We start from the raw sequence: 15,669 nt of genomic DNA on the forward strand, positions 1-15,669 counted from the left end.
TTTCCAGTGGGAGCAAACCCAAAACCCCACCCCAAAACAGACTTTAAAAAGCCAAAAGAACCTGGTCAGCCTTTGGGGGGTCCTCTGAGTCCTCCCGAGCTGCCTGTGAGCAGCGAAGAGCTTCACCCCCCCCCAAACCTTTGTTATTATCACTGAGACTCTTCCTGTATTATGAACACATAAAACACACTGTAAAAAGTATTCAAGTGGATATAATAAAACTGGATTTAATGACACACACCATTGAATCTAAGCACCCTTTAAATTCTCTGGCTCAACAAACAAGCCCTGCAATTTGTGAACATTTGTTAAAGTCGGGTAATGACACTGCTTTCCCTCCCAGGCTGTGAACACGGTATGTCAGAGGGGTGCGTTGTTCCATACCCCCCCACCCGGGGCAGGACTGCAGACTGACAGCACCACGGTTCCGGGTGCTGTTTCTCTGGATTGGACCGTACCCGTGAGTCATGGCAAATAAAATTGTCAATGATTTTTTTTCTTTTACTGCATGCTATGGGACAGGAACATGGAAATGGCTGGGAACAGAACCACTGCTTTCTGCTCTAGCTGCCGGTCCCACACAGCAGCCACTTCTCTGCTCAGATTAACCCCTCCAGCTCATGCAGTTCAGGACTTGGTTTCAGAACCCGATGTCCTAATTCCAGTGTGTTCAGCCATGAGCAATCACCTGAAATCAAAGCTACTGCACCTCTGCCCACCTTCACCCTCAGGCTGCACTAAGCTGCAGTTATCACCTCCCAATGAGCCGCTCACAGTGGAGATCCAGGATGGATCAGCAGGGCTGGGATGGACAAACGGACCCTGGAAGCACCCGACTGCCCCTTGCAGAGCCCTGCCATGGCTCAGCAGTACACATCAGCTCCTGAAATGCCATTCCCAACCAGCAAAGGTGCTCCATGGGGATAAACAGCCACAAACCCTCTCTGTGAAAGCAAAGGTCACCAAATGCAGTGAGGCTCCTGGGTGGGATGAGTCGGATCAGTGATTCTGTGGACATTGTTTACACATCCAGCCAGTTTTCATTTAGCTTTGAATGAACTGGGCTAACACTTGTTTTGTCCTCTGCAAGCACAATCCTCCCTTCTCATCTTCTGCCATCTCCCCTGGCATATGGTATTTTCATCTCGCTAACAGGATTACATTTACCCTGCCAGGCTGTACCACCACAGAATTCATTCCAGGGTTCCCCTGCTCCTCTCACTAACTTGCTGCTATTAGCAAATGTCAGCGCTGTAGTGTGAAGGTGTGAGAAAAGGGAGAAAAAACCAAGAAAGGGCAGTTTGTGGCAGTTAAAGGGGACAGGACAAGTTCAATCATCCCATGGGTAGCTGTATCCTGCTGTTTGCTGTGTGCAGGTCCTCCTCTGCTGGGATCACCCCATCTGCTGGTGCAGGTAATGGCACCTGGAGACAGGTCTGGTTTACAAATGCAGCCGTGCCCATCCTTTCCCTCCAAGCCTTGGAAGAAAAATTAATTAGTTCAGATGATAAAGCACTATGGGGAAGGAGAATCAAGGTTAATAACATCTATTAATAAAAGATCAGCGAGGAAAAATGACTAACTGTGTCCCAGCTAGGCCATCTCCATGACCATAATCTGTCCCTGTCTTTGAAAGTGGTTATTTCTCAATAGATCAGGAGGGGAAAATAACAGAGACGAAATAAGGCTGCAAGGTTTCGGCTACACATGGAAGCTCTGCCGGTAACAACCTGGTGCTGCAAAAGGAGCAAACGTGGTGGCCGATGGTGCTGATTAGCCTGGAAGCTGTTCCCGAAATGTGTTTTGTGGGAGATTCCAGCCTGGTGCAATACTGCCCACAGAAACAGAGGGCAATTCGCAAGCAGTTGCTGTCCATGTAGTGGCACTGGGTGGGATTCCTGAGCTCTGATGTGCCCGTGCTTGGAGAGCATCATCCCATGGGAAGTGAAGGCAAACGGGCAATGCATGCCTGGGCTGGTCCCGAGCCCTCCATGCAGAGCAGCACCAGGCTCACACAGGACCCATGTACAAGGAGGGACGAGGCCGATGCCCCCACTCTGACACCCGGAGCCCAGGCAAATTCCCATCAAATTACAGCATCAGAAGGGAAACGGGAATTCATCTCCCTGTTCTTAAGCTACCAAAGAGAAAAGCCTTAATCCAGACCCCAGAAAGACATCCCCAGCAGGCAGTGGGAACATTTGACAGCCCAACGTGATGGCTTTTGGTTCATAAATAAAGAATACATTCAAACCCCAGTACCACCTCCCCAGTACAAACAAAGTAAGAATCTGCTCTGTTCCATAGCTTGTATGGATTTATGTCACTCCAAAAATCTCCCACCATACAGTCTTTAAATACCTTAGCTGTAAAATGAAAAGATGCTTTCACGCTGTTAAAGGAAGGTTAATGCATTATGAAAATGAGTGTGTTTGCATTTAATGAGTGCATTTTAAAAGCTCTGCTGGATTTCTTGAAGGCTGCTCCAGAAAGTTGATCCCTGTGCAAAGTTTCTTGCTAAATACAAGCGTGTGTAACCCAGTCCTGCGGGGCAGGCTCCAGGGATCACGCCGGCAGGCTTCTCCCTCCAGTCCCAAAGTACCCGACAGTCAAACAAGCACCACGTTTAGATCAGTTTGGGCTGGTGCCAGAATAAGGCATTACTCAAATGAGTGACTCGGAGGGCAGCAGCGCCTGAACCGCCCCTGCCCCATGGGAAACCACACAGAATGTGGCAGGGACTAAGGATAGGCCATGGCTCCTGCGGAGCAAAGCGGGCGGTGGCACCAGCACCATCACCCCTATTCCAGCCCTTCAGCCCCCAGCAGCTTCCGACCAGCACTCGGCAGGCAGGGGTGAGGATTTCCATGGTGATCAAAGCTCCCATTCTTATCTCTTGATATCGGAAGTGGAGAATTTCGGCGAGAAAGGGCTTTACGCTGAGATGACCATAAATCTCAATGTGTTTACAACAGAAGACTGACCAGAAGAGTTTATTAAATCTCTAAAGGATTTGATGTATATCAAACTGTTACATAAAGTCAATACTTTGGAAGGAACTAGACAATAAATACTCTACGAGAGGCAGTATTTCTATCACAGAGAAAGCAATCACATAAAGATTAGGAGACCAATTTCAATACTGAATGTCAGTCTGCTGCAAGAAGACATTTATTGTTTTCCTGAGTTATCACGGAGGAGCAAGATAAGCTATAACAATATTCTAGGCCAAGCTAATCATGCTATCAAAGTTAGAAATACTCTTTCACCTTTTAACAATCGCTTTTCCACTTGGCAAATAAAAAGAATAACCTCCTGCAGGCACAAGGGGAGGAAAGGGAGATTTATTGAGGCCGGGGAAGCCTGGAAGGAGCCGGCTCTGGGTCTGAGCAGGGCTCAGCATCCTCAGTGGGTGCTGGGGCAGGGGCTGTGTATGGAGGGAACCCGCCCAAGAGGCCCAGGTTGTGCTGCAGCACCTTGGGCTGGCTCAGCAATCCAAAGCATCGCTCCATTACAGAGCTGGCCCCAGCAAAGGCTTTGGGAGCTCATTTTTCTGACAGACCCCTGCAGAGCTGTGACAAAAGTGTCAATATTCTGCATGCAAAATGCTGCTTCTTTAGTGCCTTCCTTTAAGAGCTCAGATTAAATAGACAAAAATCTTCACCAGTTCAATTAGGAACAGGGGCCAAGGAATAGATGCCACCGGTGGGAGAGGGCTACAGGAGGATCTGGGGAGGTCGGGTCTGTTTCTTTGACACAAAGCTGCAAATTCGAACAACAAATCAGGAGCTTAAAAATCTGTTCCCTGCTTTTGCTTCCATGTGCTTCACCCACTGACATTCCAGTAACGCAGAGAGCACAGCACGGTTTGCGTTCTGCACCCCAGCACAAAGATAAGCCCTTTACAGGAAAGATTAGATGCCACCGTAAGTGAACATGGCTATTAATAACGAACTCCAGCCCAGAAACGAATCATAAATTATACTTATCACCTTTAACTTGTATTCCTGGAAAGATGAATCTAGCAGATTGTGGTGCACAGACAAGAAAGGAAATGACACGGAACAGTTGCTCATCATTATCGAGAACTGAAACACAATGAAATTAACTTAATTATGAGCAATTTTAACATTGCTGTACCAGATGCACCAGTGCTGCAACACGTACCGGGGGCAGGAGATGCAAACATGGCTTTCAGTCTAAAGTAAGCTTCCCTCATAGGATCTACACAGGGGTGCTCAGAGGCCAGTGCTCTGGGGAAGTGCTGTGCCGGGCTGCCAGCAGCTGCTCAGAACAGACAGGAGGTGCTCGGACCGGTCAGCTCTAACAGCACTTTGTGCTGAAGGGGATGAGCTGTGCTCTTCCCGTCTGTCACAAAGGGTTCCTGCTGCACTCCCACCAGCTCACTGCAACGGATGGGTTTTCCTGAGCAAGAGCTCCAATGGGGCTGGGAGGGGTGAGCCTGGTCCTGAGGGTCGGGAGCTCCTGTCTGGGAGGACATGAATGAGAGGATGGAGCAGGGAAGCAGCAGCAGCTGGAATATCAGATGCAGGCGGTGACAGGAGACCCTGAGTGACAAGGGGAAGGTGAGTGTGGGTGATGGAGAGCTGGGCTGAGAATGGGGGTCAATGGGGCTTAGTCTGTTCCAGTCATAATTCTAGGGGGGGAAGAGGGAATGACCCACAAGGCGTAAGTGCTGGAGCAGGGGGAGTTTCAGAAAGCACAGAGGAGAGGTATGCAGCAAAAATCCAAGTCTCCTTGGTTGAAACTCCCTCCTTGTGTAGATTAATCTAATGGGGGACATCAAGTCTGAGTCAGCACATGAAATACATCCCAAAATATTTTGTAAATCCTTTTTTTGACATTGAGTTGGACTGTAATTCAGGATGGCACCAGAACGTGATGTACAGCAACCCTGTCTGCGTGATGGATTGTTAGGTTGTGTGACATCCTGTGACAAACGATCTCCATCTTCTGGCTGCAGATTAATTTTCTAGGTCATTTAATAAATTACAGGAAAAGAAGTTATATGAGGGGCAAACAGCAGAATGGAGTTCCAGTGACAGGATACCTCTCCCTGGCACTTTTTCCTGTGGGATTAATGAGGGTAGATGGCTCTTTCTCTGCCTCTTTTTGCAAGGTGATCATAATTCCATGAAGACAGCACTTACGTTTCATCTTCTTTTGTGCAGGGGAATTGAGTTTGATGCCGAAGAATCAAACCTCCCGAGGAAGGATGGGATGCGACCACGGCATGGACTGCGAACACTGATTAATTCTCACCAGAACGATATGAAAAATACATTCTACCAGCACTGTATTTAGATCCGAGCTCCACAGGAGCAGTCAGACCCCGCAGCTCCGGGCAGATGTAGCTTCCCAGTCTGTTGAAGTGCGGGCAGAAGGATGGTCACCGGGACATAGCACTGAGTGCTTTGCCACTCACGTCCTCTGGGGCCCTGGCAGAGTTGCCTCCCTTAGCCCTAGGCCCAGCTTTTGCAGCTGGTTGGGAACTTAGGCTCACAAGAAGATCTCTGAATAGGATTTAGAGATGCTGGGGTTGAGAACCTTGAGACGAAGGCAGAACCTGCTTGGTATTACTGGGAATATCCCCCTGCACCCATAACTGCTTGTCCAGCTTGTGTCCAGCCCCAGGTTCCTAGGTGCAGGATGGGAGCATCCATGCCAGAGGAAGGGCTGGGAGATAAATCCAACAGTGGCGTGTATGCACCCGGCGAGCTGACGGGAGGATCGTCCAAGCTGCAGATGGATGCACCCAACTGCCCAAAAGAGCCCAGCTCAGGCAGCATTGGTTTTCTATTGCTCCTGTCCATCCTTGCACTACAAGTGTTGTGCACTCTTAGAACAACAGGATTTAAGAACAACAACAAAAAGCCTTTAAGGGGAAAACCCCCCAAATTATCTCTGCTTCTGAGGAGAAGAGTGGCTCCCATGCAGCCACCACAGGGAAGGGAAAAAGTCCTTTTAAAATTAGCTCTAAGCCTACAAGAGTGGCATATTAATAAGAGCGACCGGCATGAATAAGCTAAAATTCATTATCATGCTATTCACAGACTGGCTACAGAAGTGTTATTATTATCAAATCCCTCTGAAAACCAAGTAATACCTCCCCCCTCTCCTCTTTCTTTTTGCATACAGGATGCTGGATTAATTTACAGCATTAATCAGGAAACAATTCAGCCCCTCATGGTCTGATGTGAAGAACTGAGGCTATTTCCCACAGCACATGAAACGCACAGCTGCTGACCCACACCTTGTGAGCTCCTGAGCATCCCCTCTGCTTCTCCCGAGCACCCCACTGACCTTGCCCGCAGTGATGGAGCGGGGAAGCACAGTTACACACAAGAGCAGCTGCCTCCAAGAAGCCTCAGATGCTGCAAACTCATTGTGAGGGAGCCAGGCCTGAGTGCGGGACATAAAAGAGGGGTTTGGGTTTGTTTTAAATGGGTGCTTCAGCCAGAGGGAGAGCTGAGCTGAGAACCCGCTCAGAAAGGTAAGTGGTGCAGATGAACACTCATAGCTGGGCTCCAAAGGGCCTGCGAATGTATTTGAAAAGCACAGTGGGTTCATTTTGCACAGCTGATTTCTTCAAGAAGCCCTGTATTCTTCCTGTGCCCCATTAAGAACAGCGAGCACTTTCCCCAGAAGTCGATCTCTCTCTAATCAAACCTGTTCTCCCTAATTGAAGTTAATCATAGGAAACTGGTCAGAAAAAGACGCTCTGGGCTCCATGAACGGTGCCTGTTGGAGTGGTCAATTAATACGGGGTTAGTCCTGTGATTACCGCTCAGCAGAATGAGATGTGATGGGCGGCAGAATGCAAACGCAGCCCTGGCTGGGGACCAGCCACCAAAGGGACCATGGCCAAGGAGCCTCAGGAATGCTCCCCAGCTCACATGGGGCAGAGCTGCTGTGCTGGATCAGTTGTGCTGGGGCGAGCGGTGCCAGGAGCAGCATCGCCACTGACCCCAGAGCTGCCGCAGCCCCTGGCCAGCACTGCCAGGGCCAGCCTGCAGAGCTAGGCTGGGTGAGGGTAGCAGAGATGGAACTCGCATCCTCCCCTCCATGCAAAGCCTGGGGAGCATTCCTGAGCACCATGAGCCCCTGTGACCAAGAGGCAGGCGCACCGCTTGCTGCTCCAAAGTTTGCTTTCCTTGACGCGTTCTTGCATCTAAACACGTTGCTTTTACCGAGGCTGGCAGGTACTCAGCATCCTGCCTGCTCTCACCGGGGAGGGCAGCAGAGCCTGCACTTGCTATTCCCGCTGACATTCCTTTGGTGGCTGCCAAGGGACTTGGGATCTTAAGGGCATGCAAAGCAAAGGGACAGCATGGTGAGTGCTGTGAAAGCACCACAGCTCACCCAGCCCACAGCAAGCACTGACTTCTGGGCTGTGCAAAGAGAGAACGTGGTCTATTTGATCTGTTTCCCTAAGAGCTGCTCTGGTATTTGAGATGGAACAGTAATCTGCTCTCTTCTGGGGCTGGAGAAGTTTGGCTTCTGAGGGAATTTGACAGCAGCTTTACTAGTTTATGGCAGAAAAGAAAAGGCACTTAAGGGGATTTTGTTTGTCACTTGAAAATTAGCCTAGAGGAAAAGAATCTTCAATTCAAATTTAATTAAAAACTGATGAACCGGCAGCCTTGTAGTGGCTCCATGAAGTTCTATTCTTACAGCACAAGAACACAGCACTGATAAGCAGCAAGGAAAACACAAACACGAGAGATTTAAAGCTAAAACCAAAAATGGGCCCAACTTTAATCCAGTGGCACCGGACCGTCACCAGAGCAGAACTCATCCCACTGCGCTTACACAGGGGTTTCTGACGCAATGGCTGCTTGCACACTTCTGACAACAGCCTGCTGAACTTACTCTTATTTCATCCATTTCCTAAAATCTTGAGACCAACGCAGCCTAACTGGCTTTATTCTGGCACAATTTACTGTACTTGAGACAAGTAATAGGATGAAACTCTGAACCATGTCATACAGGAAAGCAGGCTGGGGATTTTTTACCAGTCCTTTGGGGCCTTAAGATACATGAATCAGTAACGCTTGTGTGTGGGGGACCTTCCCTTTACCGAAACGTACCCAGAGACTACGTACAGGCTTCTACGCTGCTTGTGCAAGCAGGCTTTTCTCCCCCATTTTAACTATGCTTCAAGGCAGGTGCTTCAGAACCCCAGCAGACAAATCTCTCAGCCCGGAGCACAGAGCTGCCCGTACACAACTGGACCAACTTCATCAACCGTGCGAGTGTTAACTATTGGCTGTTGCTGGTTTTATTTCAGGAAAACCAACTGGCCTTTCAGCGTACGAGAACAGCCACAAACCAGCCGCAGGACTCAGATCTCCGGTACATCAGACCTACCGCTTTTCACCCGACACAGGACGGGACACACTGCTGTACGCCCTGTGCCCCAGGAGGCTGATGAGTAAAGCCTATGGTCCAAATCAGCTTCCTGTGTATAGAAGGGAACCGTTCTGACCTGAGGAAACACAGCACCTGCCTCCCCGCCTTGCCTGAACCTCCCATTCCTTTCCCTCAGCAGCAGGTCACCGGCTGGGCCGTCACCATCGCTGTGCCAGGACTCCTGTGTGGGGCAGGGAGGAATTTGAACCCCCTCTGCTTGTGAGGCTGCCACAAAGCCACATCTCTGATGCAAACACAAGCCAAGAATTACCTTAATTACACAGAGGAGATGGGTAAACAATGATTTAGGCTGAAAACACGGACGTTTTCCCCCAGAATCAATATGCAGATGAGTGGATGTGCACATCCAACAGTGCCCTTCTCAGCAAACCACATGGAAACATGCACTCTGCAATAAAGTATTGCTTTACGATACCGAGACCAATCAGGCAGCAAACACATTCCCCAAATTACAGCTAATGTGGTGAGATGCAGATTTGCTATTCCACACAGTCATTGCACATATTGTTAAAGACACACCATAGGTGTTTATGGAAAACAAGCACTACAGAAGGAAGCCCACCCAGGGCCATCATTCACTGCGTCTCTAGGAAGAGGGAGCATTACCCATGGGCACAGGAGCAGAGGCTTCCTCTGCATCAGGCTCCAACATCAACCCTGGTTTTCCCCCCAGTTTTCAGTGGGGTTTGGACCAGCAGGTTCAGTACAACTCTGGTCAGTTACCACTGGACACAAGTACGATCACAGCTTCTGTCAGAGATGGCAGAATCCCTCAGACAGAGCCTTAATCCTTGCCTGAGGCTTGTAACGCAGAGCAGACCTCTGACCAGGCTGAGGCAGCTTTGCTTCCTCCGGGCCCCAGAGCTGCTCCTGGCTCCCGCAGGGCACTGTCCAAACCGTGCCATGATGCCAATGGCATTTCATTCAACAAACCAAGGCAGGCTTAAGCAGAGCCTCACTTCTCCAGGAGTGAAATCTCCTCCCAGGAAACACAGCCTAAACCCCCTTCGATACACGGATTTCTCTGCTCCTTTGCTAGCTCTCGGGCCGGTGCAATCGTTAATCTAGAAGAGAGGATTTGCCGAGTCCCCGGTGGAAACAGCACACAGCAGATGCCTGAACAAGGAGCCAGGCCTGGTCTGCATTTCCCAGTCAGAAATGGACATCTAAAATCGTCATTTGCAGAGATTAATCCATTTCTGGAAACATGCATAAAAGTCAAGCACTGCTTTATGTTTAAAGCATGAGCTGCCCTGCGTTTAAAGCATTCTGCAGGTACGGGCAGAAACACGGCAAGTTGATGCAAAGTTAATGACGGAGGAGCCGTTGGTTTGCTGTGTTCCCCTGGCAGGGCTTTTTCCTCATTTCTCCAGGAAACGAGCCCTTTCCCCTCCCTCAGAACCCAGCAGCAGCGGGCTTGCCCCCCTTCCTCAGCATTCACCCCAGAGAGAAACAGGAACAAAACACCACAAAAGCTCTTTCACATCAGGCTGATGCAGTTTCAGCCCTAAGTGCTTCACTCCTTCAGAATAACTGTAACCTCCAATCAGACACCGATTTTACATGAGAACAGAACAATTAGGAAGGCTTCACCTTTTAGACTCCCTCCTTAAAAAAAGGAGATGGTGACTAGAAGCGAGGTCATTAATGTACCTGTGCAATTCCACTCCTCTTTGTAGCTCTGATACTAGGGTTAACAAAGACCTTTGCCTGGCTTGAACAGTGTCTGACTTGCACTAAAGGAACCCTTCAGAAAGGAAGGAGAAAGTCAAAGCAAAAAGAAACTGGAAACCCCGGGAACAATGCAGCACTCAAAGAAGTGGGGAGGGTGAAGCCTCCTGCGGGAGCAGCTTCTCCACAGTATTTGGACTTAGAGGTTAACTGCCCTTGGCTCTATTTCTTTGTCTGCTGGCAGCCACCAAGGCTCACGCAGAACAACAACTCGGGTATCAAAGGTTGTGATCTGCACCCCTCCGATCCCCCCCGCCCAGGCTGCCGGCCACGTGTGTGGTTTGTGAAGGGTCTCCCCTTGGGCAGGCTCTCACACACTGCCCACACCAATGGCCACACAGAGCAAACCCATTTCTCCAACTACTGCACTTTTCCATTCATGATTATCTCTTTTAAAACGGCACAAATTGAAAATGAGATGCAGAGCCAGTGGCCTCTTTTGGGCTGTGGTTATTAGCTATGTGGAGGATGAAAGTGGTATGACTCCCTAGATAAATATATAGTTCATTAAAAGTGTTCTGGATCACTATATTCTACTGATCAAAAGCCTAAATCACACAGTTAGTGACACCAAGGAGCCGTGTGATGATCTGAGGAGTCTCTGGCCAAAACCCCGTATGAGGACTGCGGGGACGCTGCTATTGGGCAGGGCAGAGCTGGAGCCAGCAGCGCCCATCACCGCAGCATCTCCCCTTCCCCTGCCCCGCTCCTGACCCACTCGAGGCCACCCTCACGCCTCATCCAGGTCAGGTTATACCCACAGCTTCAGGACAGAAGATTCCCTCTGGTGCTATGCACCCTGCAAAGCTCCGCTCAGATCCACATGGAGCGTGCGCCCAGGCAATAAATACTGTGCCGTAAGTGTTCTATTCAATGGAACCACTGATCACCAGCCCGTGCCATTGGCTGCAGCAGTCACACTCACTGCTGCAAAAGTGCTGCCTCTCGTGTTCATGGGGCAGCACAGTCTTTAAGTGCAGTAGTGCCATGTTAGTTCAATCAGCAGTATTTAAATCACGCCTGATGAAATACTAATTCTGGAGAACAGCCACACGCTGATTTACCGAGCTTCTAACTTTGACTGAAGGTGATTCTCCCACCTCTCCTGTACCATTTCCTCACAGTACACAGCTTCAGAAAGACCTGGAAACCAGCAACCCACAAAACCTCCTGTATGTCCAGACCGTGACTCTCTTGCTCATCTCTGGAGATCCCTGCACCCCCTCCTGCAATCCCCCTCTAAGTCTCTTCTAAAAATCTGCCCCTCTCCCATTTCCAATCATTTCAAATCTGGCTCAATAAAAGCCATCTGAGACAAAGGACATGAATACTGATGACAAGTTTTGCATCCAAATTACGCCTCAATCAGTCAATTTTAAAGAGAACGGCTCCAGCCTCCTTCAAGGACACCCGAAGCCCGGGTGATCCCGCACTGGGCACGGGGCCGGGGGGGACACGCTGCAGGCACCGCTCCCACTGACAGCTCAGGGCCTGCTGCTGCCCTGACGGCTCCTGGGGACTGATCCCGAGCAGCACCAGCGGCTGCCTGCACACATGGCAGGTGCATGGAGACAGGAGGGGCTGGGTGGGAGCCACGGCTGCCGAGGCCCCATTCCCTATGGACCTGATCCATCCCTGCCGCACAGGGCAGCAGCCAATCCCCACTCCCCAGGGCAACCACCACCTGCTTTTCCTATCCCCCTTTTCCTCACTGCGCTCCTGCAGGTTTATGGCGCCCGGTCCATCTACAATTGGCTGTTTCTGCTGACCCCACGGCCTCCACAGTGAAGTGGGGCAGCCCACAGCGGTCGAGCTGCTGCATTCAGGTGTGTTTGCTATGATACAACAGCTTCATTAATGGCAAGCGGGAGAGTGCCAGTTGTAGACTGCTTCTCCCTCCCCCCTTCCCACTCCGGGAGTTCTTGTCTAGGCATTGATAAATTAAACCAGGCATCTCCTTTGACTAAGATGAATGGCAAGCTTAAATGATATCCACTGAACAAATGGCTGATTTGTGTATTCTTCCATTCAGGATTAGGCTAATAAGATGTTCATTTATGGATCTATTACTCAGTCATTTAACTGCTTGAAATAAGAGGACCAGGCAGATTCCGCCATCCAGGGATTGATTTCCATCTTTTCAGGCCATGTTTTCGCAGAGGGTTTGCTAAGGTAATTCAGGGGGACACAGCAAAACCTTCACTGAACTGACACAGCGTTTAAAGCGCGTTACAAACGCTCGGGGTGTTTGAAGTCCCCGGGCCCAAGGCAGCCGCGCTCCTCCTGCCCCTGCTCCTCCACTGTGGCAGCTCCTGACCAGGTGCAGTCATACTGGTTCAGACTGAGGAGCGAACACGAAAGCCGCAGCCCAGGTCGCTGCTGGAGCACGCCGTGGAGGGTCCCTATGCCCACCGGAGCCACCACCTGCAGCAGCCTGGTCCAGAGCAGAGCAGGTCACCCCATAGCAGTGTCTGCTTGCTCTGAGACCAATGCAGTACTGCAGTATCGTTTAGGGGCAGGTCTGCATCTGCAGGTCATTCGTGTCTCATTGGTACAGAGGCATTAAGCCCTCTTCATGCCCCTCTCCCACCAGCAGGGAATGGTCTGTACCTGCCCCCTCAGCCAGCTCCCCTCGAGACCCGATCCAGACACTTGATGGGACAACAGGGAATGACAGAATGGATCCCTTCTGTGAGCAAAGATTCAGTCCCCAGTTACCCACACCCAGCTCATGGAGGCTGTGTCCTGACAAACAAGCTGGCGCTCCAGCATCTGTGCGGGCAGCCTGCTGTGCTGGCGGTTAATGCAGGGATTTCTGCTTGAAGGAAAATAAAAAGCATCAGCTGTCTGGTTCTGCTAAATTAAACCAGGAAATAACCAAAGACACTGGTATTTAAGCTGCTGTCGTTAGGACCCAGCATTAACAGGCATTTCTGCATGCGGCGGCTTTCTGCAGCAATCCTTCCTGCAGGACTGCTCCCAGCCACGCTCCCAGGGCAGCAGCTCCGCTCCCACCCTCAGGCCCGCGCCCCGGGCTCACACAGCACTGGGACTCACACTGCTGCCCCAGTGCCATCCCTTGAGGAGTGGAGCAGCAGGGCAGAGACAGCCTGAACTCACCAGCTCCAGGGCACTACAGACCACGCTTCACACCAGGGAATAGCTCATTACCCAGCGTTCCAATAACACTGCTGAGCGTTAGGGGCAGGAACACAATTATCCTCCAACTGGTATTTACCCAGCACTTCAGTCCTCTTGCCTGTCTTGGAATCACAATGAGCTCTAAGGAAGCGCTTTGCTGTTTAAGATCATGGGTACCTTCTGGAGACAGAAAACAGAAGGGCATAGAAGAGCTCTTAATTTCTACTTCATCTACTAGGTCTTAGTTAATTTAACAGGTCCTACATTCATACAACAAATTATCCCTCCAGAAAACTGAGCCCGTGCCAGGACATAACAGTTTCATTTAATGTACCCTCTGCCTAATGACAGAGTATCTCTTTCTGTGCGCTGTCTTGTACTTTACATTAACAGAAATCCTTACGCGTATTAGTGCTCCTTTTCCTCTAAGTAATGTGTCATTTCAAGCAGACAGTTAAGAACAAAATACAAACGTAGCCTCAAGAAGTGCACTTCCATCGAGTGAAATACTCTCTTTCCCACCAAGGATCACAGGAGTGCTCAGATTCAGTGAGGCGTCAGTGGGAGAGAGCAGCAGCACATTGCCCCCACGCTGCTCTGCTCCCCACTCCTCCGGCCAGGCTTTCCTGCAGCAGGGCTCAGAGCAGCCCTTGTCCTGCAGAGCTATCACACGGTGACCATCCGCCTGGACATCCATCCATCCGCCCAGACATCCATCCATCCGCCTGGACATCCATCCACCTGCCTGGACATCCATCCACCCACCCGGACATCCATCCACCCGCCCGGACATCCATCCACCCGCCTGGACATCCATCCACCCGCCCGGACATCCATCCACCCGCCTGGACATCCATCCACCCACCCGGACATCCATCCACCGCACACCAGCCCTTTCACCCCATCAGCCCTTCGGCTGGACACGCGGTGCTGCAGCTCCTGGGGCAGCCCTGTGAAAAACCAGCCCCACAGTGGTCTCCATCTTTCCGATTCAGAAATCGGTGCAGGCCACCGAGCTGTGACCAAGTGAAAAGCTCAGCCCCACATCATTTTTTCTCTTTTACATAATGCATTTTAGGTGTGTCTCTATTTTTTATTGCAGGATAAAATGCCTGGCTTAGATATTGGAATTCTTTTGATCTACTGAGATTCTGCACAACTTCACTATTCATCACAGAGAAGCCAGATAAATAAATACCACCATGGCCTGTTTCACAGCAACAATTACAATCTTTTCCAGGTACCACTTTGCTTCATTAACCAAGCGAACAGTTTTATCTTACCTGCCAGGTAGACCTTCCCAATTCACAGTTAGGCAAATAGAATCTTGCTTATTTAACTCAGTCTAAACGGTACTTTCAATATTCCTCTTAACTGCTGCTCTTAAACAGTTTCCTCCCGTTGCTGTTAATCACGTTAAAAGGTATTGGATATATAATTTCCTTTAATTACATGAAAATATTGGTTGCTTCCTTTCTTTAGAGCATTATGTACAGAGCAGCAATAATTAATGCCAACACTTTCAGAAGGCAGTCAGAAAAAGCTAATTGTTGATTTATGCCTTCATTTAAAGACACCTGCCTTTTTTTCTTCCCTTTTGATTTTTACTTTCTCTTTCAATCCAAAATGATTCTGCCTGTGTCATCCTCACATTAATCAATCCATGTTTTGTCTTCCACAAATCTGCCTAATTGCTTTTCTCATTTAGACAACCCTGGAGTCATTTCCTAATGAGCACGGTCACACACTAACATGGCATGGAGGATTTACATGTGGCACTCAAAGCAGATTTAGGAGAAGGGGAAAGACACCGAGCCTGTTGTTGTGGAGCTTCCCGAGCTGTTCCCTTGGGATCTGAGCCCTAAATGAGGGCAGCTCAGTGCCACTGCACAGGACAAGGGGCTGTACCACGGAGGGCAGCAACAAGGAGCATCACCTCCACCAAAGCTCTGCCCGCAGGAGCCACCTTTCGTGAGAGGAGATGGAAGCTGGGAACAGTTAACGTCTGACTCCGGGCTTCTGCTCTCCTGTTGTCACAGCACACTGAAAACTCTGCCAAGCCCAAGAAGCTGCAAATATTCTGTCTTCCCTTCCCACCAGCAGGTCCCTCCAAGATCACTGCGGCGCACGTCAACCTCTACTGATAGCTGGTACCAAATGTACAGCACAGAAGATTTCAGAGCAAAAACCCCACAGCTTCTGCTGGAAACAGAAACGCTTTCAGACTGAGCGCAGGGCACTCGGTGCCCGAGTTCACGTCTCACTGACAAGTGAGTGCAGGGACCTCTGCCTGAAAAAGTGCCCCAGGCTCCAGCCCAGGGGCTCCTTCAAACCCACATGCAA

The 15,669-nt window shown here is 50.1% G+C and overlaps 1 long non-coding RNA gene across 1 annotated transcript in view; it reads right to left on the reverse strand.

Annotated features, from left to right (window-relative positions):
* Nucleotides 1–201: 201 nt before the first annotated feature.
* LOC136021733 (uncharacterized) overlaps nucleotides 202–15,669 on the reverse strand; it is a 31,147-nt gene continuing 15,679 nt past the window's right edge. The window contains exon 3 of the long non-coding RNA XR_010615878.1: nucleotides 202–1,478. This is a non-coding gene — a long non-coding RNA (uncharacterized LOC136021733). The remainder of the gene's footprint in view (nucleotides 1,479–15,669) is intronic.

Source organism: Lathamus discolor, chromosome 14 (assembly GCF_037157495.1).
Source record: "Lathamus discolor isolate bLatDis1 chromosome 14, bLatDis1.hap1, whole genome shotgun sequence".
NCBI classification, from domain to species: Eukaryota; Metazoa; Chordata; class Aves; order Psittaciformes; family Psittacidae; genus Lathamus; species Lathamus discolor.